Source organism: Aptenodytes forsteri, unplaced genomic scaffold (assembly GCF_000699145.1).
Source record: "Aptenodytes forsteri isolate BGI_AS27 unplaced genomic scaffold, ASM69914v1 Scaffold16, whole genome shotgun sequence".
NCBI lineage: Eukaryota > Metazoa > Chordata > Aves > Sphenisciformes > Spheniscidae > Aptenodytes > Aptenodytes forsteri.
Genome location: NW_008794753.1, coordinates 2741079 through 2766337, shown reverse-complemented (window position 1 = coordinate 2766337; position 25259 = coordinate 2741079). Strand labels below are relative to the sequence as shown.

At 36.6% G+C, this 25259-nt stretch overlaps 1 protein-coding gene across 3 annotated transcripts in view; it reads right to left on the bottom strand.

Moving 5' to 3' along the window:
- GNB1 (G protein subunit beta 1) overlaps nucleotides 1-25067 on the bottom strand; it is a 45389-nt gene extending 20322 nt beyond the window's left edge. The window contains exons 1-3 of one of the 3 annotated variants that reach the window (XM_009274154.2): nucleotides 24883-25067; nucleotides 5862-5924; nucleotides 4380-4431 (exon numbers count right to left, since the gene is read on the bottom strand). The gene's annotated coding sequence lies outside the window, so the exon portion shown is untranslated. The remainder of the gene's footprint in view (nucleotides 1-4379; nucleotides 4432-5861; nucleotides 5925-24882) is intronic. The other 2 variants (XM_009274152.2, XM_009274153.2) reach the window with 2 other exon arrangements.
- Nucleotides 25068-25259: the final 192 nt, after the last annotated feature.

The following is a 25259-nucleotide window of genomic DNA, read 5'->3' as shown; positions in this document are numbered from 1 at the left end:
TCTCACATCAAATTCAAGACAGTACTCTGCCTCAGCGCTTTGCCTCCATTCTCTTCCAAGTCCCACTTTACACAGGGGCAGAACAACCCAAACTCCTTCACAATCTGTAAGAATTATCTAAACACACCAACAGAACCCAACCTTCAGTGTCATTTCATAAATGCACTTTACCTTACAGTTAGTCAAACATGCATATACTTAACCTGCCCTACCTACTGTGCAGCTAAGCTCCTGAAATGCTTTTATTTGTGAACTCCACATCAAGACACTCACTCACTAACATTTTAAGGAAAGCTTCCTTTTAATGAACAACTTCAAAATGGTTTACCAACACTGCAGAAACCTTTATACCTACATGCAAGGTACCGTCTCCATTATCACAGGTAGCAAGGATTTCAAGGAACTTAACTACTATTGTTAAAGCAGCTTCTATGGATCTTGACCTTCAGTCACTTGCTAGGCAAGACTCATGTTTCAATATTTGCTGCATGACAGTTAGTAGCTGAATGCATACAACCCTTGATGTCTTTCCCATCTGTAATAGATCTATGATAAGTTCATATCTTGAAGTTAGATACGCTTTTAGAGTTACAAGTTAGCCCTTCTGCATTCCAAACAACTCTAAACTCTGAACTGCATTTCTGACAGCATCCATAGGAATTGTTTAAACCAGATTTCCACATTCCCTTTGTAGTCTTTGTTGTTTCAACATCAACAGGAAGTTCCAATTCCTGCCAACATGACTGAACTCACTAACACTCAGGAAACAAAAATCCTAATGAAGCCAAGGGCATTAAAATATAGGAGTTCTCTGAAGAGGACTGTAAAATTTATGGGACAACCAGCCAACCAACTTGGCTATTCCTCTATTTCTTTTACACTAAGTCTTAGGCAATTAAATTTATGGCAGAAATATTAAATCCATGGGGGGAAAAAAGGGTTCCATCCTCTTGTGTACTTTTCAGCTATAATGTAAATCAGCAGAGCCTGCTAGTATCTAGCATTAAAAAAAAAAAAATCTTTGAAAGAGCAAGAACAACAGGTAAGGTCAGGAAAATGTATGGGAAAACAAATATTTTTATCTTTTCTCACTCTTGATACATGGGAAATTTTTATACAGATTTATTTGTATTACAGACACAGAAGTAACAAATAGAGACTGTTCAATATATGATTTATGCTCATCGCAAACTAGCACAATTGAATATCATGCAATAATATATTTTTGTTTCTTGGCATGTTCTGAAGGCATTTAACCCCATTTTAAAAGAAGGTTTCTAGGAGAAACTGTAAGCTTGATACAGATGATGCTGATTTCTGGGGCCTTGAAGGAAGTTACTAAATTTCTAAATCAAGCAAGCCTCATGCAAAAAGTCACTACTCAAGTTCCACGCTCCTTTTTTCCAAATTATCACCATAGCTGTGAAGAAATAGATAGCAGGCAAACTCATGCTTACCTCACTTTCTTTTGAATATGTTACTGTGTTCTTGAAGGCAGGCTTCTCAAGAGTAATACATTCACTTTGCTGAACTCACTCCAGACCTTTCCAGAGGCTGAAGTGCTTAAGTGCCTCTGCCCTAAGCCTAATTCCCCCTAATCTTGTTGACAAGTATACCTTGTAGATAATTCTCTTCTTGCTAGGGACAACAATGTGTGTACTTGCAAGGTAGTTTACTATTCTTCACTACTCCAAATGACCCAAGTCTCTAATCTCTTCTTACAAGTTACCCATAGAAGAGTCACTTTGTTCCTCTGTTTCCCACACAGGAAAATCAAGTATTGACTTCACCTAATTTGTTGATTTCCATATATGATAAAACTTCACAATTCAACTATGTCAAAAGGATTTATCATGTCACTCATCTCAAAGTAACAACTTCTAGATTTGTTTTTCTCTAAGCTACATGAACTATATTCCTATGTAAGAGGAAAGTTATATATGTCCAGGCAGTCAATTATATGTTGAACAACTCTGCACAGAACCTTTGAACTGAATAGAAAGCCCTATGAAATCTACAAAACTTCCACATACTTCCTGCAAATGGAGATATGCTCAGGATCCCAGTATAATTATACAAATTTAAAGGTAAAGCTCCCTACTCAGAAAACAGTGACAGAACAATTTAAAGGCTAAGGAAGAACTCAAATTCACTCATTTCATTGTTACAACTTTAATGTCCTTTCCAGAGCTCAAGCTGTTTATCCAATTAAGTCCAGTTACTGAAACCAAGGTAGCATTAATACCATCACATTTATATGTGGACTGATGCTTGCCTACATTATAAGAGAAATGGGAAGAGTTGAATACAAGTCATCCGAACATGTGTTCTTGGGTTACATATGATTCCTCTCTAAAACTACCTGGTAACAGCAATGAGGCAATGCTTACTAAACACTTCATTATCTCATTTTCTCACACCATTCCTATAAAAAAAAGAATAAAAAAGGATGGAGTCACCCATCCTCTCCTAAATAGCCTGTCCTGTGAATAATCTCTACAGATTAAAAGAACACAGATTTGAAATCACAGCTATCATTAAGTCAAATATTTAGAACTTCTATCCCTTGATGGCCAAACTTTGTTTGCTACAAGGTATTTTTACTACACATTACTACTACCAACAAGTAAAGTAATCCCACCAAGCCATTGTTGATGCAAAGTCTGGTAACACAGAAGGTTTAAATTTATGTTGTTAGAATATTACTCAAGTACAGTAATTTCATAAGAAGGTTAGCCAAATCACCTTTCTCCCAAATGAATAGGCTGCCTGGTATTTGTTCCTTCAACATCTTTCCTGCTAATACGCATCACTAGTGTGTACGTAACAGCCAGAAGAAAAGCAAAACACATCATTTGCAAAAACAGAGCCAAAACTTTACAGCCTTAATAATGAGTTCATGTTATGCCTACCAGACAGTCTCATAGCAGGTCATCTGATTAAATGAAGCTGTGCTAATCTATTAGATACCATAAATCCTATTAGCAATATGCACAGCAGCTTGTACATTTTCACAATGACAAAGGAATTGCACACAATCTACTGTTAGTTCCAATATTTTGACATCATTGGAACTAACAGTGGATTGACTTTGAAAAGCTGAGGGGTTTTTGTAATTTAATCGGAAGTATATATTGATTCCTATTTGACTTACATTCAATAGAAAACACAGTAAGTAAAATCAGAATTGCTTGTGGAACAAATTTGAGGTGTCCTCTCCCCCATTTACATGATACAAAATAGAAGACAAAAAAATTCAGGGGTGCCTTCTGATCCTGAAGTACACACATCTCCAGAGAACAGTGATCACCAAAAAAAAGTATAGCTAATTTTAGAAGTTAGACATCATAGAAAAGGTATACAGGAACACAACATAACAAATGTACAGAATCACACAAGCTTCTGTGATACAAACTTTATTTGAAGGGGAAAAAAAAAAAAAACACCTGTAGAAGATGCACTGAATAGCTCAAAGACATTGGCTTAATACCCAGCACTGGTTAAAACAAAAGGTTGTATAGAAAATAGGACAGAAAATACTGAAAATATCATAATGCCACTGAGTAAAAGCAATGGATTGTCTACACAGGGAACACTGTGTTCAGTTTCAGCTCCTCCAAAAAAGAATACTGGAGGTGTCTAGGGTTGACCAAGGTAACTAATTAGACAACACCTCAGAAGACAGGTTTAGAGAAAGAGACAGGGCTGGCTTGCTCCTTGCTTTTTGAAAAACAGGTAGATATCTAGTAATTGAAAGAAATTTAACTGAGGAAATACCTTCTACACAGCACATGGCTAACTAGTAATGTTCCTCATAGACTAAGGGACTTCACAAGAGGCAGAAACATTTGTAGTTATAGTCTGGAAGGTAATGAAGGTTTCACTGTTCCAAGAATATTAGTAATAATTATGATGACAGAGAATGTAAACTCTGAAGCTTCTAGTTTCTGTTTAAATAATACTGACACATTGAAAAGAGCATTCTAACAAGAGCCGCTTCGCTCAAAAGAAATTTGGCCTTCTTTTGTCAAACATGGCAGATAAGTAATTTTTCATTCATTAGAGAATAACTGTTCTCATCATTTTATTTATTACAGTTCCCTGCCCCACTGAGATGAAACAGTTTCATCTATGGTCTCCCTCTGCTTTGACAGTTCCACCTCTGAAAGAAGGCAGGCACTAACATCTATTATTTAGCAGGTTTCCTGGCCATTTTAAAATCCTTCCTGTTGACATAAGAATACACATGCTAAAGTAGAAAACAGGTACTTCAGGCTTGCACAGATTAACAACTAAAAACCTGAAGTTAGCCACTTTTTAAAAATAGTATGATTTTCTCAAGCACTAGAAAAAAGAAATTACCTTATTTCTCTACTTACATTTTCTCTCACTACAGTAGAAAGCCAACTTCTGCTGTCAAACATGTAAATTCTGGAAAAAAAAAAACAGAATTAGTACAATTATCAAGAAATAACACCAATTTCTTAACAAATCTAGCAGAAATTAAAATACTATCAAAGCACAGACTATTTTTTGTTAGCTAACTTAAACAGCCAGCTTGTCTTCATGAAGGAAATGGTTGTTAGTATTATTAAAGCAATGCCCAAAAGACTTGCTCATGTCAAGAAGCTTTTAACATTATTTTTCCAAGAAAACTCTTGCAATCCTCAGATCATTAATTCTCCTCCCCTAGTGATACAGAAGTCCATACCATTAGAGAGTTTAGGATTGTAACAAAACATTGTCTCACTCATACAAGACTGTAATTTTCACTGCACTACAAAGTGCCCCCCCAAATCTGCATTTTCAAAGCAATGAAATTATTTCTTCTCAATACTGTTCCTGAGGTATGCTTGCTTTCTAAGCACAGTTAAATATCAAGATATCTATTTTATCAAAAGAAGTTACATAAACCTCCTACTAATGAGCTCAAGTGAGAGCACAGCACTCTTCTAGAAGAGTTATGACTTCTAATCACTAAAGTAAAAAAGTAAAAATTGACACATTAAGTAACACACACTTGCAGTCTGGAAGACTGTAATGATTTAACATACAAATTGGCTTTGTAGCAAGGTGAAAAAATTTCTTGTAAGAAATTTCAGAGCAATTTTTTCCTCTGGCAGCACAAAGTAATAATTATAGTTCACCCCAAGATTTGAAACATTGACAACCACTTATACATTCAAAACATCTGTGATCTGTCTCTATCACACAGCAAGACAAGGGCTATGGGTGATGTCAATGGACACCTGCGTGTAACATCTTCAAAGCCGCTGCATCAGGACAGTGAAAGATTATTCTAAACACAAAGCAAGAATGTACTGAAGCAAAATAATCATAAATCAGAAAGCCAGTCTACAACTTCATATACTTTAAACTGAAATGCTTACATGTAATGCGTCTTTCTGATTTCACAGTTCACTATTAGCTGGAAAATTTACAAACCACTTCAGTGTCTGGTACAGAGGTTAAGCTACTTAGAATATGGGTCATCCTCATCCAAGCTCATTTATAGATGAACAGTTTAATACCGTGATTATGAAACCATCATAGTGTAAGCAGTTTTGTTTGTTACTGCCAGAACAACACACTTTTAGACATAAAACAGTAACTCACACTTAGAGGCCAAACTCCACCCCCCCCCCCAAAGACACAAACACACGACATGACCATTTTAAGTTCTGAAAAAAGATCAACTATATTCAACTTTCAGAAGTCTTGACAGAAAAATTTGCCCACACTGCAGAGATAATGAATTCTAATGAAATTCTGAAAGAATTACCTGAAATGTAAACAAGTAAAATTATGCTGGAACACTAACAGCACACAGAATACACAATAGCAAAGGCCAAAACACACACCATTATTGTCCTGTGCTGCACCCTCATTAATGCAGGAGAGGTGTTGCAGATTTCATATGCCTTCTGCAAAAAAGAAAAACAAAAACAAAACAAAAAAGCTACTTTAACCAGCCTGCAAGAAGAGTAAGGAAGCATAACAGCAAACTTTTCCACAAAGTTTAGTTTATTTTTCAAACCAGGTTAAGTTTTCAGTTAGGTATGCTGAAAGCATCCTGTGATGCCTGCAGAATGCAATCCTGGCAACTGCGATATTTTCAATTCTACATTAAAAATGGAGCTCATTTAGGAATAAAAGTAGACAAGCTACTGAAGAAAAAAGATCTGCATTACCACAAGCTTCCATTTTTAGCTAAAATGTAGCCTGGTAAAAGCAACATGAAAATTACAGGCTCATTCATCGCACCACAGTACTGGTTCAGCAAAGAAAGAGTTCTTGTAACAAGCTTCATACACTCTGCCTTAATCAGCCCTTACAACCCTGCTTAGCTGAGAGCTTGAGGTTCTCAACATCAAGAACTGGGGTTTCTAAAACAGGAGAGAACAAAAAGTACCACAGAATACTTTAAGCATGGTTCAAGTGGTTAAACCATTACACCAAAGCACCTGGAGGTCAGCCAGCCCTACACATGGTTGGTGTACTCAGTGTCCCCACAGCCTTCTGCACCAAGTAAAGCAGCACAGCAGTTTGGAATAAAAAACAATAGAGTAACTCCAGAAGGCAGAAGCATCATTATCATTGTTTCTGGGTAAAACTTGCCTATTACACATACTCACTAACTGCTGTCAGCCTAATAGTCTTTTTTCTTTAAAGATACTGAAGTAGTTACACTAAGGTGACAACCCAGCCTAAAAATTTATCTCAACTCTAACATCCACCAGAATACAAGTCTTCACATGAAGAAGGCTCTTCTGCAGAAAAGACTACAACTTTTTTCACAAGGTTGGGGAAAGCAGGGAAGAAAAGAGGGAAGAAAGGAAGAAAAGGGATTTTGAAGAGTAGGGAAATCATTTAGAAAGTATTTTACTTTAACATCATAGCAAATCTGAATAACCCCCCAAAATTAAGCAGCTTCCTAAGATGAAATACATTCACTGTAGCCCTCTCCAAAGCCATTAGCTGTGCAAATATGTTTTTCTTCTTGACCTATGGATTCAATGAGACTTAAAACCCAAATATTCTGGATAATTCCACCTGCACAGCTTCTTAAGATTGCTTTACACATATATTGACTAGATGCTGAAGGCCAATGTTTGAACTGCAGCAAAAGCGTTCCAGCTTCTTAAAACACACCATCAAGTCCTACATAACCTGATGCAAGGCCAGGCACAGCACATCAGACAAGACACCTGCCCACCGAGGGTTTGGCTCAGCCCCTGGGACAAGGTTTGACCAGGCTTCATAAACAGCTGCCCTTGCTGTAGGAACATGGACAGAGCACAGATAATACCAATTCCTCTTTAGCAGGGAGATCTCCAGCACAGCTGCAGGAGGGGTCCCACCCCAAACCAGTCCCCAAGAGAGGCACACCACTTCATGTTTTGGGGGTCCTGGCTGACTGCGAGCTGAACTTGAGCCGACAATGCTCCCTCGTGGCAAAGACAGCCAACAGCATCCAGCGCTGCACTGGGAAGAGCATTGCCCGCAGGTCAAGGGAGGTGATCCTTCCCCTCTACCCAGCACTGGTGAGGCCACATCTGGAGCGCTGTGTCCAGTTCCAGGCTCCCCAGTACAAGACAGACATAGAGCTACCAGAGAGAGTCCAGCAAAGGGCCTTGAAGATGATTAAGGGACTGGAGCATCTCTCGTATGAGGAGAGGCCGAAAGACATGCTCAGCCTGAAGAAGGCTCAGAGGGGGATTTTATCAACATGTGCTATCTTCTGTATAGACATGTATTTTGAGTGGCTTTATCAACGTAGTTTAAAACAGATATCAGTCAACACTACTAAAAACTATTTTCCATGACCATTACACCACTTGAATTTTAAAAGTTTCTTGTATAACACATCCTCCTGCAAGAGTGGCACAGAAGGTTGTTTTATCCAAGGCACTCAACCAGCGATGATTTCACTGGAGGGAAAAAAAAAAACAAAAAAACCAACCTACTAGCAAACATCAATATTACTATTAAGGTAAATCAACAGTTTCAAACGAAGTTACTTTCCTGCTCTGGTATATCTTCCTTATCAACATGCACCCATCTGAACGGGATGCATCCTACACCCAGCAAGGACAGCTGTATGTAGGTAGGCAGTCACTAATTTAGCATGCAGATGCTTCTGTTCAGGTGCCCAACACTTAGCACCACTATAACATGCCAACCACGTCGTAGAGATAATGTCTGTGAAACTGGAAATTGCAAGTTAGTTTATTAAAATTATTTCTTACAGTCTACCTAGCTGATTATTATCACAGAACAGTATCTTAATGCCCAAGAGATTACATGTCCTTTCCAAATCACTGCCAACAACATGAAATTCCCATTATGCCGCCAGGCAACAGTAATTAGAAGTCTGAAATTTAAAGCTATGCTTCAAGACTATTCTGTATAAAAAACCCAAACAAACAACAACAAAAAAACACAAAAAAACTATCCTCAGTTTGATGGCTTGGTCCTAACTATCAACATAAACAGTTCTATTAGACAGCTGGAAACTTGAAGGATGTTTTGGTATCTGCATGTGTATGTGCTCCACCAAGAGCTAATTCTAGTTCAGACTTTTCTTGTTGAGTACAGATCTGTATTCCAGAAAGCCTAGTCTTTGCTGTCACCTCCTACAAGAGCAGCTTTGAAGGACAACCTATAGAAGTTTAAAATAATTACAAATTCATAAATCTAAATATGCTCAAGTGAATGGATACAGCCCCTTCTCATTTATTTGATGTCTTCTTTCTGGAAATCATCTGCTGTGCCTATAATTTCCAAGCACATAAGCTTTGAAAAGCAAGCAGTACCTTACTAACAGGTTTGCAAAACAGATTACCCTAGCAGGGACAACGCTAGATTGTACAACTCCTTCGAAAACTTACTGAAAACACTTCTGTAGTCAAAGGCTAGCATGGCTGGACCATTTCTGTGGGAGGTATTGCCTTCTTGTGTTGAAGAATTGCCAAGTTTCCAGCTGAAGCAGTCATGCTCAGTAGACATTTCTCCATATATTAGTGTGAAGTACACACAAAACAAGCGAATATCAGGTTATAAGTGTTAATGTTCATTATGCAACAGTTACCTTAGCTGGTTAAAGAGCTAACAAATTTCCATTTTCAATATAGCATGCAAGTACAAACTAATAATTACATAAGCTAAAGATACCTGTAACTGAATGAACCGATTGCACAAATACCTCATTATTACATATAGCTCAATTCTTGAATTACAGGTCCCATTTTAACTAGGCAGCTTTCTACAAGGGGCGCTGATGTTAATACTTAAGAGATTTTGTGCATAAAAACCCCTGCAGAATACCTGGTAATGCAAGATTCTAAAAAATTAGTTTTGTTGTGTTTGCTCTGTCTGAAGACGAGTTTTTCTGGTAAATTAAATCCTTCACCTGTTTCCCACGCACAAGATTGTGAGGAAAATACATTCAAGCTCCGCTCATGACTTAACAGTATGAAGTTGCAGCCCTATTAGGAGCTATGATCTTTAAGATTACAAGTGACATGTCCTTCCCCCCCGCCATTTCTAGTAGTAGAAATCTGGAAATGCTTTCCTCCTGAAGAAATTCGTGCACATTTTGTACTCTGCTTGAAGTATCTAGAAGACTGCATTAGGAAAAAAATTCTCATAGCTGCATAGAACACAGGAAGATTGCCGGCTAAAGAATAAAGGTCAGTTCTGGGGTCCTTCCAAAGTTCTGGCTACATTCTTCATCCTGTGACCTTATTCACACAAAACAGCACATAAAACTGGAAAATCCAGGCATAACAGGTCTACCATGAAACAGCTTCTGACCTGTCAACATGGCCTTCCATCAAACTGCTTTCAACTAAGCAGTGAGGACAGCAGTCTTAGCACTTCAGAAACCCACAAACAAAAAAAACCCCATCCACCATAAATAGCCACTAGTACTCAGAAAAAAAGAAAAAAAAAAATTAAGCTGTTATTCCAGAAAATTCAGGGGAGAAGCCAGATACTAACAAATCTGGAAACCTTGCAAGACCTTGCAAAGCCAGAATTCAGTAAGACAGTTTCACATTCCAAGTCCCAAATTTGAATTGCTGTCTCAGAGAAACACTGCATTTTTGTCTCCCCCAAAAATGTTACAGAATAAGAATAATTCACAAAAAAAAGTTAACTTCTACATGCAAATTCCTCAATATGCCAGAGATGATTACCACACAGTAAAGCAATACAACATCTACTGAAAACCACCAAACTCTAGTTATATCTGCTTTGCATAATCCATCAGCTTTTGCTTGCATGCCTAGATTTCTAAGACCTGAGGACTCATCACTCCCTATGTTTAACAAGTATTTGAAAATAAACCTTTTGGATAGTTTACCACTTTCTCAAAATAGAATACTAATCAGCAGACAACAATGCTTAAGATCATGGCAGGGACACACACTTGCAATAAACAGCTCTGTAGTGAAGTAGCCTTTCTCCTGCCACCAACAGTGAACAAACTCAAGCTGTCTTCATGGAAGACAGCATCCCTATGTTGCCAAAATACTCACATTTCCTGATGCTAATCCCATGACCTACATTTTAAAAAAAATCATACTGATGCAATATTTAAGCATAAAAATCTGGACTGTAACAGGTCACTTCATTAATCCTTTCTAAATGCATCTGCAAGCTATGTGTGTTATTAAAAAAAAAACCTCTGCTGTACCTAGAATTAAGAATTTATGTAAAAAAAAAAAAAAGAACTGATTATTACAAGTTTAACAGATGCCTAAAGCCAAATGCTCAAAATCACACTTTTTAAAAAGAGGGGTCTTAGGAGATCTTTGAAGTAGTTCACGAGTATTAATAACTGTTGCTAAATTAGCGACCCAAGTCAAAAGATTTCCTAACTACGTCTCTTCTCTTCTGCCTTGCTCTGAAAGAAATTAACATTTAAGAGCATTCTAACACTTCCTGATAAGTGGCGGGCATAGGAAGCTAACTTATTTTAAGAACAAAATTACTGATATTTAGTATCAGTTTTCAACAAATTTTTATTTATTAAGAATGTCAAAAGCCAATACTCTAGGTTTTATTCCTTTGTTCAAAATTATCTATATGTAATTACTCCTTCAGAAAAGCAACACATCTATCAATAAACTTCAATTTTATTATCAAACTGGCCAGAGATGTTTTTGGCTGTCTTTTTTCCTGATCTTACAATTAAAAAAAAAAAAAAGTAAGGAAAACTTAGAACCTGCTTGTGCATAAATTTCTAGCTACATTTATCAGAAAAATAAGTTACTGAAAATCATCATTTAATAAAGTATTCCCTTGTCCAAAACCAAGCAATTTTGTTGTCACATACTACTAGATATCTCCCTTCAGACTGAAAAACAAAACCCAGGCAACATTGAAGGAGAATATATTACTATTAATTAACCAACACAGAAATGACTAAGCATTTATTACTAGATGCTTCTATTTGCAGAGCCTTATAGTAAATGAAGAGTTGTTCTGTCATCTTTCATTGCTTCCTTCAACTCTCTTATCATTAACCTCCAGTTTTTACTGGCATTTTCACTTCATTTGTAAACTGACCAGAATCTCTGTTTACCTAAACAGGGCAGAGCACATGCACAACAGGGATATCACAGTCCTACTTTAATGCTAATGCCACTGGCACACACCATATTTCTCACTGTTTAGAATTAATATTATTGCCATGAAAAGAGAAGTAGCTACAAAGGTAAGAATATGTAACCAAATATTGCTGGATCCAAACACCTTCTCGGTAACACACAACTAACTATTCATGAGCTGCAGAAACAAAAATCAGGTCTTACTAGGCTAAAAAACCAAAAAACCACCACTTTGCACTTTAACTGCTACAGACAAATCAAAAAGGTTTTAGTTACTTTCTCAGGCCCACTAATAAGAATCAATTAGGCTTTGTGCCATTTGTCCAGATACCATTGTTCCTTCCAATTTATTTAATTTTTTTAAAATCACAGTAATTATTTATATCTCCTTGGAATTGTGCTGAAGTTACCTTTTGTAATTTTTTGAGGAAATACAGTTTTTGACATAAGCCCTTTAGCATCAGGAATGCTTAAGAGATTTACTTAAGAGGGAAAAAAACATGCATAGCAGGAGCTATCTGGAAAGCTGCTAATAATGAGAAAAGTTTCATAGTTTGGATTTAGAAGTGTTAAGGAGGCAAGAGAGGAAAAGACCAAGAGTAAAACTATAGCACAAATCAGTCAGGTATAGAAAGGTTGTCTGGCATGTGAAGCGTTATCAGCAATGTGTTTGCATAGAAGTTAAACAAAATAATGCAAAAAAAAAAAAAGACAAACCCAGAAACAAAACAAGAAATCCATTATTTCTTCTCGAGGGGACCTAAAGTAATGCTATAGTACCAGGATATTATCTTTTCAGAAAATGTGTAACCTCTCATCTAGATCAGCTGAATCTATAGATGGCAGGTTTTGGGCAGTTCAGAATGCAAGCTATAAACAGTACATTTTCTCCTAGAAGCTAGAAATGGAAGCACGCTGTTGTAGGACCAGTTTACACATCATCCCAGTGTAACAAATCAGTGACAGAATCATGACATAGCATGAAAACACATTACACATGTAAATATGTATACTTGTTTCTTTTTAGTAAAAGTCAACATTAGAAACACATTTCTTCAGGTATCAAAATAAGTTTGTAATTCACAATTTAAGAACATGCCTATAGTAGGTTGCAATCCTATTAAGAAACATAATTATTGTCAATTCTCATGAAGTTTCCAAAGATTGTTTTTTAAAAGTCACTTTTGGGTATACCGATTTTCCAGTAGGTCTTCAGTTAATTTTCTGTGATTTAAATATGTTCAAGAAGTCCTCGTGAAGACTGATGTATTTCTTTATCATGACGATGTTCTGTTCAAGCTCTCCCCAAATAATTCAGTAGATGCTGAGGAGAGCACAGCATGTGAATGGATCATATTGCACTGAATTCACAAGCAAATGAACGGCTAGATGCAAAACCTGGCGCAGAGGCAGGTGATTACACCACCTCCTGTTACCAAAATCCCGAAGATTACAATAAAATCCGTCAGGTGGATCAACTGCCACTGACTGAGTGTTAAAGTGTAAGAGAAGAACAAGTATTTTCCAAAAGTCTGAGTGATATTTCTCTCAGCTCTGTTTGCCAACACATCTGTATTGGCATGATCTTCTCAACCTTGTTAAAAATTATGTATTGTTTCAGATATTACCATTATAGTGACATCAGTAGGTACATTAAAATCTTCACCACAATATTTATATTAGAGGAGGAAATGGGCTATGTGGTCACTTACTTACAGTACAAAAAACAGAAACAAAAAACAAAAATAGCAAAATTAGACATGAAAAATACTAATAAAAAAATCAGTAAGACTGTGTACATGCATAAGCATAGAAAATGAGTAGAAATTCCTATTATTGTATTTTGTATTTCCATAAATTTCAGCTCAACTATTTTATCAACAGAAGCTGAATCATCCATTTCCTTCTACATATGCCAGCTAGTAGAGTCGACTGAGTCAAAGGAGAATCAGCTGCTTCCTATTTACATCCATTTAAAAAATACAACTAACTTTCAGAATGCTACATTTAGCAATACTACTTTTTACATCCTTAAAAGTCAAACCATTTAAAATTAGAAGAAATAGCCAATCAAATCAACATACCCTTATTCTTGAGCTAAGGGAGACATTTACAGATATAAGGTGGTCTTTTACAGACAATTTTGCTTCTGAAAAACATCCCCCTCATTCATGCATGTAGACACAGACTTTAATTGAGATACTCACCATGCTTACATGTCTCACTGCACTAAGGCCCTCAAAACACTAATGAAAAACACATCATGTTTCCAGAAGCAGCAAGATAATTTATATTCTATCAAATCTGAATTGTGCATTACCACACAGATCAAGAGTTCCACCCAAAATGCCTTTCATTGCTAAGATTGAATCCTGAGAGTACTTCAGTAACAAGGATTCTTTTTTGTGCTCTGACTTAGAACGACTCTGAGAAAGTAAGCAAGCTTCACAGTATTAAGCTTTTATAAAAATAATAAAAATCCAATAGAAGCAACAAAGGTACCCCATCTTAGAGACAGGCTGGACAAGACTTGGTAACTACCTTCTGACCATCACATCCTGCCTCAACAAAAATATGGTAGTCAAAACATTTGAACAAACCATCTGCTCTCTTTGTGCCTCTGCTACACAGACTGTACAAAACAGCCTTAGAGGTCATCTAAACGAAAAACATTCGTTCTTTACAACTGTGTTAAAGATCTTATCCAAACTTCAGCTAATTAATAAAAATAATACATTTACTTCATTGAAATAAGATTTTAGGTGTTCAAACAGCACGCTGTTCTTCAGTAAGAGATTAACAGAGCACTGTTAGAAAGAAGTTAGGCTACACCATGAAATATATGCTTTCCAGCACCAGTCTGAAGATAAAAAGTATTTCAGTGGACCTTAAAAATCAACAAAACATATTATATGCATATAGCAGATAAAAGAATACTCAGTAGAGATTAAAATATAGCATGACTTCTGTAATCTTTTTACCCAAAATAGACTGAGCAATACTTTGTTCTCTAGCCCTGCAATCAACATAACCCATCTTTAATCAATGTGCAAGCAGTTCCATTAGTTTTGATAGCAATGATTTATACCCCCTAGTAGCTCGTTGATTTCTCCCAGCAATTGCTGTATTTTGATATGTACTGTTGATACAAAATAAGTTAAGGCACAGAAGAACAGGTACAAGAAAAGCAAGGCTGACAGACTGAAAAAGCAGAGTAACACAGGAGACCCTGAAGACATTAGACTGAGAAGTGGTGTTTGGGAACAGACAATGCAACAATGCTTAATGCTGATATAAAAGGTAAACTTCAAGTACAACCCAGGGACAGTATCACAACAGAAAGCACAAAGGTACAGCAGGAAATACTTGCTTTCACCCTTGGACATTCTTCTTTCCATAGTACTGCATTAACCCTCTTAAAACTTCTGGCGTTAGTCTTTAAGTAGCAGTTGTATTCCTCTAGATAGTATGCATCTGCTTAGGTGATCAAAATAAAGAGGAAAATGTAATAAAAAGAAAACAAGTAAAGTACTACTAGGGTTAGGAGCCAGGGTGGGAATCAATTAAGAAAGACAAATATGAAAACATTGGAAGACAATCCGATCTATTTTAGAGAAAAAAATATGTGCAAAGTGAAGTCAAAAAAGCAAAGTCTGTTTAACAAAGCCAGCAGCCAGTAAGGTTAGTTGAAATCTGTAACTCTTAAGGTTCTGCACTGATTTCCTTGATCCTCTGCATACCCCCTTATGTAAGCACTGCTTCATGTTTATTTGGAGCCCCTGGACACTACTGTTGTGCAAAATTATGCAGGTTTTTGAGGAGAGGGTGGGTTTGAGTTTGTTTTTAGAACAGAAAACACACTAACTGCAGTAGACAATATATCAACTTGGTCCTTTAAAAATAGAAAGGGAGAGCGCTTTGAAGACAGGCCACTTCCCCCTTATACGGAATATTAAGGATTCCGACTTGGGAAAAACACAGTTATTGTTGTTTCCTACTCCAGCTTCCACCTCAGCTTGCTTTTATAAGTTCCTTCATCTTCTGGAAGAGCCGAGCTGCTCATTAACTAGAAGCCGAACTATCACAGTTTTGCAGCACGGTGCATGGTAATAAACTATTTGCCATCTTGGCTTTCTTAACATGCGAAGTTGTGAACTGGCAAGGCAGCTGCTGAACAGCAGATGTCTATGCCACCTTTTGTGAAAGAGGGCAGCAATAGCTGGCTTCCCCAGAGTGAGCCCTTCTGAGTTTAATTCACAACTGCAAGGATATGGAACAAAAAAAATTACTATAGGATAAATTAGACTGAGAAATCAAAACCAAACGAACTAAATCTTGAATTCTCCATGGTATGTATCCAGGTAAGGTGGCAGTCACTGCTAGCTAGGCAATACAGCTTAACATCCCATCTTATTTCAAGAAAACCTGTTCAAATGCTTTATATTTGATTCCCAGGGTAGCAAACAAAAAGTGGAATTTCCAATGCCCGATTTAGCAAGTTCCATCTTCTAATAATAGTTAAAGGGAAGAGAGAAGAGCCAGACTTGAAGCAAACATGAAGATTACTGGGCACCTTCTCACATCTAAGGACTTGCCCAAGATTTCCAAAACATTTGGAAGAACTTCATTCTATTTTCAAAGTTTCTGAGTTTATAGTGTTTTTAAGATGTTTTTTCCTTTTCTTCAAGATACTGTACACCATTTGGTTATAAGGATACAGATTTTTCTTTTTGAAATGATTACATAATTGAATCTTGGATATCCTGAGTTTGTAGTATGTCAAATTCAAGACTGAGAGACTTCAAATAATCAGATACCTAAGTACTCACAACTGAACTACTGTGCCCAGATATTAAAGCCCCAAATGCAGGTTCTGCACAAGTTCCACTTCCCCCATATATCAGCAATGAATCTTTTTGTAGGACAAACCAAAGTATTTCCTGAAATGCTGAAGCTTCACCTATTGTCTATAGGCACAAGAATAAAGGAAGACAGTAAGTTGAACTAACCAATTTGACTTCACTGCCCAAAGTTTCTATGACATTTGAGTTTCCATGCATGAAAAAAAACTTGCCCAACTTCGCAAGCATCTATTAAAGATACACTACTTGTCAAGATCTTAAATTTGTTAAATTGTTCCTGTTCAATATTACTTTATTTTAAGTATTATACAGTCTTTTAACCAAAGTACTGTATATTAACTTCTCCAGTAAGTTTTCAGGCACTATCCAGATACTATCTGACAACTTATAGTGAAATCCAGGACTTAGTAACCTGAAGCACAATTAAATTGCCATAAGCATCAAGCGAACTGTTCTTGATCTTTGTACAGACAACACCTTTGTTAAACAGGCAACAGTGTATCTTCAGTATTTTACTACTTCACAAAGAATGTGCAACATGAATATCAAACATGTGTTCCAACAAAGAGAGCTCTCTAATTAGTACAGTATAATCTTATTTTGAGTACCAAAGGTTTCAGCAGACTATCACGTCTACTTTGTTTTTCTAGACAAACAGAAAAAATTACCACCCTCCAAACACATTTGTTAGGCCATCTGAAGAAAACAATTTTGGGAACTAAACAGGAAAAATCCAAGAGGACCATAAATGGTTTTCTTCTCAACATCTTGAAGCATGCGTAGGCCTGCTTTGCTGAGCACTATTACTTCATTTAGTGGAAACAAAACATACACTAAGTTTTGTATTATGCAGTTATAAGTCATGGTATTTTACATACTGAAACATCAGTTTACCTTTTTTTAGAGAATCAAGCATTGCTATGTTCAACACATACCTTGAACCAGTTGGTGTTAACTAAGATGTATCAGCTCAACAATTTAAATAAACTTAAATGGAACAGAACTTTACATATATGGCAAAAACAGACTTACTGCACTAGTTTTCACCACAAAGATCTTACTAGAAAATATTAGTATTGGGCACATATCAAACTAAGAAATAGGTTTGGGAACTTCTGGTCAATGCTGTTTACAGAGTGAACATTTCTGCCTGGCCTTACAAATTTCACTACTGAAGATAACCAAACATTAACTTTTAAGATCTCTGCATCAACAAAAAAGGCACATTCATACCATCTTCTGTGCGCTTTTAACCTTGGAGCTTTGACCCACCTGCTATCCCTCAAATACCTACAAAAGTCCAAACAGTTGGACTGAATACAAAGTGTTCTGATTTTAAAAGAAGAGTATACCAGGGCAGTTCAATTACTCTACTTCCAGAAGAAAGCCATGTTCCCCACCAATTACAAAAGGGCAGCAACACCTCAGGCAGTAGTTTGCAAGGCACATCATCTGGACAGTTAGAAGCGTACCACACAACCTCCAAAAACATTTGGAAGCTCAACAGCCTGCTCAGTAACCCTCAGCAAAAGAAGTCTGGTAAAATATACCCTGTGTTACCACAGATGTCCCAATGAGAAAGTCCTTACAGTAAAGCATACACCGTTAACACTGGGCACGTATATTTTGGTTTCCACGGAGGTTAAACTGCAATTTTGAAGTGCACAATTAAAAATTCTTCTGTCAGAGCAGTGTTGGAAATTTGTTTCGACATTTCACAAAAAACCAAAACCCACCCAGCTTGTCAAATAACTTCATGGTTCTGCAAATAATTTTAGATAACCTGTATTTATTAACAGATTTCAATAAATCCTAAAATGTCAGGATGAACACAAAGCACATATTACTGAACAGACTTTTAAGATGGTTCCCTAAATCTAGCCCAAGAGAGGCAAGAAGGCCAGAAAAGCAGTAAGAAAATAAAGATGTATAGAATTAACAGTTCACCTGCAATAGTTGAGCTGAAACTCTTTTTCTTTCTTACAAAGAAAGAAAATAACTGGCATCAGCTGTTGTAATTAAGCCTACTGTAACAGAAGAAAAAACAAGCCACAGAAGTAAGGCATTGCTTTCCTGTCAGTGATGTCAACTTTGTGGGTGTTTGTCTTTCTGAAAGTCATATAGAAAGCCTTGCAAAATTTCTTACTTAGTCCCCCATAGTCAATACAGTTTGATTTTGTAATAAGGATGAGCAAAATCATCACCAATACCTGAATTGGTAAAATATTCACAACTGCTTTGATAGACGGGATGCAGGAGTTCCAGAGAGAAGTATTTTGGTTTTGCTTTAGTTGGTTGGGTTTTTTTTTTTTCCCCCCCCTTTTGGGGGGGGGGGGGGGGAGAGCCGAAAATAGTGACAAAAATCTTTACATAGTTTTTAATATAGGACTGCATTACATAAAGCTACAAAAAATTATCTAATCCATCTAATTACAGATAATTAATATTTTCTTTTTTGGGAGTGCTGGCAGGCATTACTGCAGTTTTCAAGACGACATCAAAAATATTCTCATCTGAGAAAAACATGATAAACATAACTGGCAAGAAATTTTAGGCAAACCTTCCTCAGACCAGTGTAGGAACACAGAGAAAAAAAATATTTAGCTATCTACAGTTCAATTAATCCTTATAACATATAGAAGGTATTTCTTTTCTACACATATAACCTTTAGAAATTGCAGTGATTTGACAGGCTGAAATTCTACTTCATTAAGAATTTGTATTTTTAAGTTTCACGCAAACTACTTACAGAAATGAACTAAATTTCACATTAAAATGGCATCTAGATTTTTAATCACTCTCTTTCCCTTCACTTTATTATCTGCTACTAATTTTTCCTCTCATCAAGTTCTTCAAATTACTTTCATATCGTATTTAGATTTAGCCTATCTTTACCACCGTCAATTACAGAACTACCTTACATCTTGCCTCCTTTAAGGTCCCTCAGATCACCTTCTTCATGTCTTCAGCCTCATTTTCACCTATCCATTATTAGGATTCCAAAACAGACACAGCACAGAAAGATCAAATTTTAACCCTTCAGTCCCACCAAATAAAAAATAACTATAGCTCTTCTCTTCATAAGTCTGTGACAAGTGACAAAAGTACCTTGTTTTCAACAATTCTTAAGCCAAAAATATGTAGAAAAAAAAATTTTAAAACAAGTCTACCCAAGTATTCAAGTCAGCAAGAAATCTCGGAGATCTTGATATTAACCTACAGATTCTGCTCGCCCACAAGCCAAACAGGGCTCAGACTCATGAGCAAGTTTCCAACATTAGCTGACCACAGGAGTCATCTATATGCATCCTTTCGGCCTTCGCTGAGTTCGAGATATTGGGATTAATTTTGTCACCCATGAAAAAGGGCTATGCTTATTTGAATAACCTTGCATTTATCTGAAGAGTGCAGGCATGGATAATTACCGTGGCATAGCTGACAGAGGGTAACCTATTTGTTAATCCAAAGCCAGGTCTTCTGAACGCCTGCAACACCTTCTAAAGCATTGCTATTTTAAACCTGCTATAGTTATTTGTATTGGATTTTAACAAGACTCAAATCTGGCAACATCTAAACAACTGAAGTAGTTGCTTCGTAACTGCTTTCTCAAGCACTTATTCCTGTGTCATGTCATTCCCCCCGCAATGAACTAAAATGTCAAGAGCCAGGTCAACGTGTAACATTTTGTGTGGGATCCTTATTTTCTGCCACTTTAAAATTTTGAGAACCAAACAACTGAGTGCTCAGGCCAGTGCTGAAAATCCTGGGCAGAATTTAAAGTTACGATTTCCAAGACTCCCTACAAATTACACTTCCATGATGTCCCCAAAAATATTTTTTTGGCTTACACATACAAATTATCATGTAGGCATCTAATTAAAGCATCCCCAGTAACACTGAGCATAAGATATACATAGCAAGCAACACCATATCTTAGCTGTTTCCAGATGGCATGCATGAATATTGTCATGTCATTACTCTCTAGCTGGGTTCAAGAAAGAAGATTCCTGGATGTCTAAGAATATACTGGGAAAGGCAAACATTACCCCCTGTACCTAGTACACTCAAGGTTCCAACTGCAGTCTTCCAGACAAACAGAAATATTCAATTAGATTTCAAGAGACTAACAAATCATAACACATTCTATACCACTCTAATAAATGCAATGGACACAAGCATTTCATACAAATGAATATAGTCTTACAAGATATTAATTGTAAAGAACACATTTTAGAAGGTCAGCTGTTACAAAAACAGACTGAGAACATCTGGGGTTTTGTTTGTTGTTTTTTATGTTCCCAAAAATACTCTTAAATGTGTATTTTTATTCAAAGGCTAACCATCTCCTTTCTCTCTACTTAGAAGTCTTCTAGTGCTTTAATAAAAATGCAGTATTCTGCTTCAAAACCTATTTTGGAGTGTCCATATTTTTGTACTAGGAAGCCTTCCACAGTAATTTACATTGATTATTTTGGCATCTAAAGTAAAGGTACTGTTCATAGCCAGCTCAAAGCTTTTAAAAACCTCTTAATGTTCTGCTGAACTACCAGTTGGCTCAAGTATCTATGGATTCTGCATACATTTCTGTTTGGTGAAAAACAAATCCATGCACACAAAATCCCCAGCATACTAGACACCCTGTGAAGAAATAATAAATTGAGATACTATGTTAAATAGAAGCATAGGGGCTTGGGGGTATTTTTGTTTTTTATCACGACCTTGGCTAATACTAGTTCCAACATTATCAGTGGGGAGAAAAAAAACATTTTGAATGGAATATGTATTCTTTTCATTTTGAGTCTGCACTTCAAGCAATGAAGAGACTCCCTTAAAAAAATTTCCACTTTATCTTCAATCACATGCTTAAGAAACATTTCATTAACACAAGCTAGTTGCTTTCAAGGTTATAGATTTTTTCCCAACATAACCAGTAAAATACCGTAAAAAAAAAAATACCCAAAATACTGGCATGAACATAGGCATTAGAGACTCCAGAGACAACTCACCTAGGCATAACTCAACCACTTGAATGCATGATTTCTCATTTCAACTTGCTAGTAACAAACTAGCGCTAAGTGCAAATCTTGAAACAATACGGTATGCCATATGGCTAAAACTGGATATTAAAATTGAGAATATCAATTACCAATCCACTAAAGCTGAGAGCCAAAATCCATGGACAGTAAGAATTTAATCCAATTCACTGACTAAAACATGAGCTGAGCCCGACATACAGAAGACAAATCTCCTGCTGGTTTCACAGAAAGCAAGCAACTCCAATTTTTTTATTGCACTAACTACAAAACTAGCAAAATGTAACACTTCCTTAACATTCCTAACTACAGCAAGAGGCATCACAAGAATCTACAAAAGCAACACAAGTTTCATATGAATTGGCATCTTGTTTCACACTGATTGAGAAATCATAACTAAGTAACTATGGAAGAAGAAACAGTTATAGTTGTTTTCCACATGACCAAATTGAAGCCTCCAAAGCACTAGGAAGTTATTACACACTGCAGCCAACATCATCTTGCTTAATTTCAGGAAAAGGCATCCTACAAACACAAAAGATATATATTTCTACTGTAATTAAAGGATCCTGAAAGTAATTGTATTAATTGAAGGATTTTCTTATTCTAAGTACATTAGTTTAATTATTCTAGATTTAAAATTTTTAATAGCTGTAGAGTGTTTAGTCTTGGATGATATTAAGAATAACGCTACACAAAATTCTACACACTTCCTAATTATACAAAACTTTATTCATTACTTACACAAGAGAAATTCCCATTAAGACTAAATACAACATTTTCAGATGTCCATGAGGTATGGAGGTGATTTAAAAACTGTTCTGCTAGGATTTACGGCGGAATTATAAATTTACATGTTGCTAAAGATTTCACAGTAAGATGCTTGCTACGTACTGACCCAGCAGCTGCAAGGACTAAACAAGGATAAATGCAATTTATCTTACACAGTACAGAACCCCACTTCACCCTACTCCTTTCTGATCCTGTACTGAAAGGCCAAAGTAGCAGTACCAAAAAAACTGCACAACTAGTTTCAAGTTCAACAGCACATTAAAAGTACCATCAAATGGAACTAACAGTTTATTGGACAAGTATTCTTGATTAAAAAATTGTTCTTGATATACTAGAGAAGTAAAATGCATTCAGCTAATTTCAGCTTTTTTTTTCTCAAAAAAAAAAAAAACAAAACCAAAAAAACCCCCCAAAAACAAAAAACCCAAACCAACAGCACAAGCCTCAACTGCAAATTAGCTCTTCTGCTTCCTAGCTTCCTTCTGTATGAACTACAGCTGGGCTATTACAGTAAATTAACAAACAACTGATTATACATTAAATCATAGATAAACAGTACTAGAAAGGTTGATATTACCAAAGGTTTGGAGGTCATTTGAATACAAGAGACATAACAAGCATTTCTTATTTTTCTTCCTCAGTAGTGTATTATTTTAAGCCTGAGTCCAGTATATCAATTATTAACCAAGCTATTTTATTTAGGCTACCAAAGTTAAGAAGCTTGGCACTATAGTGAAATATCATAAAAGTTACGAACTGAAAGTCCATTTTTCTTAAAAGATACTAAAAAACACACATAAAAGGTTTTAGAAATTTGTAACATCATTTTAAAATACAATACTTCACAGACCCAGAACTGTTATAATATCCCCAAAACCTTTCTTATTCTTTCCCATAAAAAGAACATTTACCTAGAGTATGACAATAATTCTGGGTCAAAAGCAGTTTTAAAAGCCTCCAGAAATTGCAAGCATTCTGAAGCAGATGGGAGACTCTTGTATTACAGAAAGATAACTGTCTGCACGGGGTCTGATGATTACCTGGCTAGTAGAGAACCAGCAACAGTACACAGCCCCAGCAGAGTCTTTGTATACCTGTGCTCTAGGTTTAAAATACTGTTTTTCAGCAACAGGCTTAATAAAAACCAAGAACATTTTGATGGTACTAAGCAGGCGCTGCGAGGTAAAAAAGAAAATCATGTCACCCCTTTATCCAGTAAGAGCCTATGTGAACATTTCAATAAAACTATTTACTCCTCCCACCTAGTTCCTATCTGGAGAAGCTCACAAAAATTAAGAAAAAAACCCACAGATTTCTTGCAACAACCTTCCAAATGCTCCTCCTACCCCCACCCCAAAAAAAGAAGAAAGCAAAGAGAATGAGAAAGTAAATCTAAAATACAGTTACGAAATAAGATCTAGTTTGGCAAAGCTGTGGTGAGGAGGAGTTGAAAAATGAGAGCTGCCTTGCTGCAAACGCCATCTTGTTGCAGCTATTGGGCCCAGGCACAGAAAGATCCATTCATTCACAGCAAAAAGAAAATCAAACACACACCCTGCCTAATCTGCAGCCACCAAAACAACTACACTATTATCACCCCTTCTCTTTCTCCTCTCCTAAAGCACACAAGGGAAAAAAATAAACTGATATATTACATTTAGAACAAATTTAGATCTTAATATAATATCTTCATTTTCTCACATGTATTTCACATACACATCGACAGCATTTTGTCGTGATTCACATCCTTGTGTTTAGCAGATCACCTTAAAATATGGGGTAAATCTCTCACGATTAGGTGCAGATATTTTACAGCAACAAAATGTTTAATTTTTCAGTCTTAAATCACCTCTCCAAGTTGAGCCAACTATTCTCAAAAGCTGTTTCAATAATCACTTAAGCCTTACATTTACAGTCCTTTCCTCCTATTTTCTACTGTGGAGACAATACATAATAACGTGGCAGTCGGCATCCTTTCTAGGATGCCTTATTTAAAATAACGAATCCCAACCATGACTTTGTCGGAGAATAATGAAATATCACATTCGTTAAAATTTCAGTTCATCTTCAGGAATGATAAATTGACATCTTACAACAACCTCTATATCATTCTGATTTTCTTCCGGACAAGATTTTTTTTTTTTTTAATAAAACGTCTCGTCTCTTTCATATTTACATACAAGACTCTACACCTCTTCATTTCCTACAAAGCTGTAGAATTAAAAATCCTACACTGTAAATATCCCTTGTATGAATAAAAGAAAATAATACTGAAATACTTTCAATAATAAGCTGGGAATTGAAATAATATTTTTAACAACATTTCCGAGGAGAAAGCTCCATTTTTCTATTGTAGCAAACACCCTCCATGATCTTCATTATTGCTGCTACGGGCACACAAAAATATGCAGCACCGTAATACATGGGGGAACAACAAATCTGCGGTCCAAATCCATCGTCGGTTCTGATTTTAAAGAGAACAAAACCTTCTCTACCCCTCCCTCCCTCCCCCAGTATACACAGCATGAACCCAATCTGCGAGCCCTTCACTGGATTGGGGGCTGCTGGAAGCAGTCTTACCCTGTTTGTCTCACCCCCGTCTCCTCTCAATCAGTTTTCCACCATTACAGCAGACACACCATAGCTTTTTCTTGACTCTCTCTCCAAATATTCCCTCTGCCGGCTGGATCGCTCGGGAAACTCGCCTTTTGTGTCTTAACGCGTACAAGAAAACACCCCAAACCGCCTAACAGAGACCACTACAGCGTAATTATAATTAAAAATGGAACCCCGCAAGATCCAAGGTCTCCTCCCTTTTCGCCTTAAAGCCTTGAAGAGAGAATCAGTCCCACCCCCACCTTTTTCTCCTCCTCCTCCAGCTACAAACACACTTCTTTTTTAGGGGAAGCTGGAGCACCGAGGAGGTGGGGAAGCGCGGGGGAGGGGGGCTATTTCCA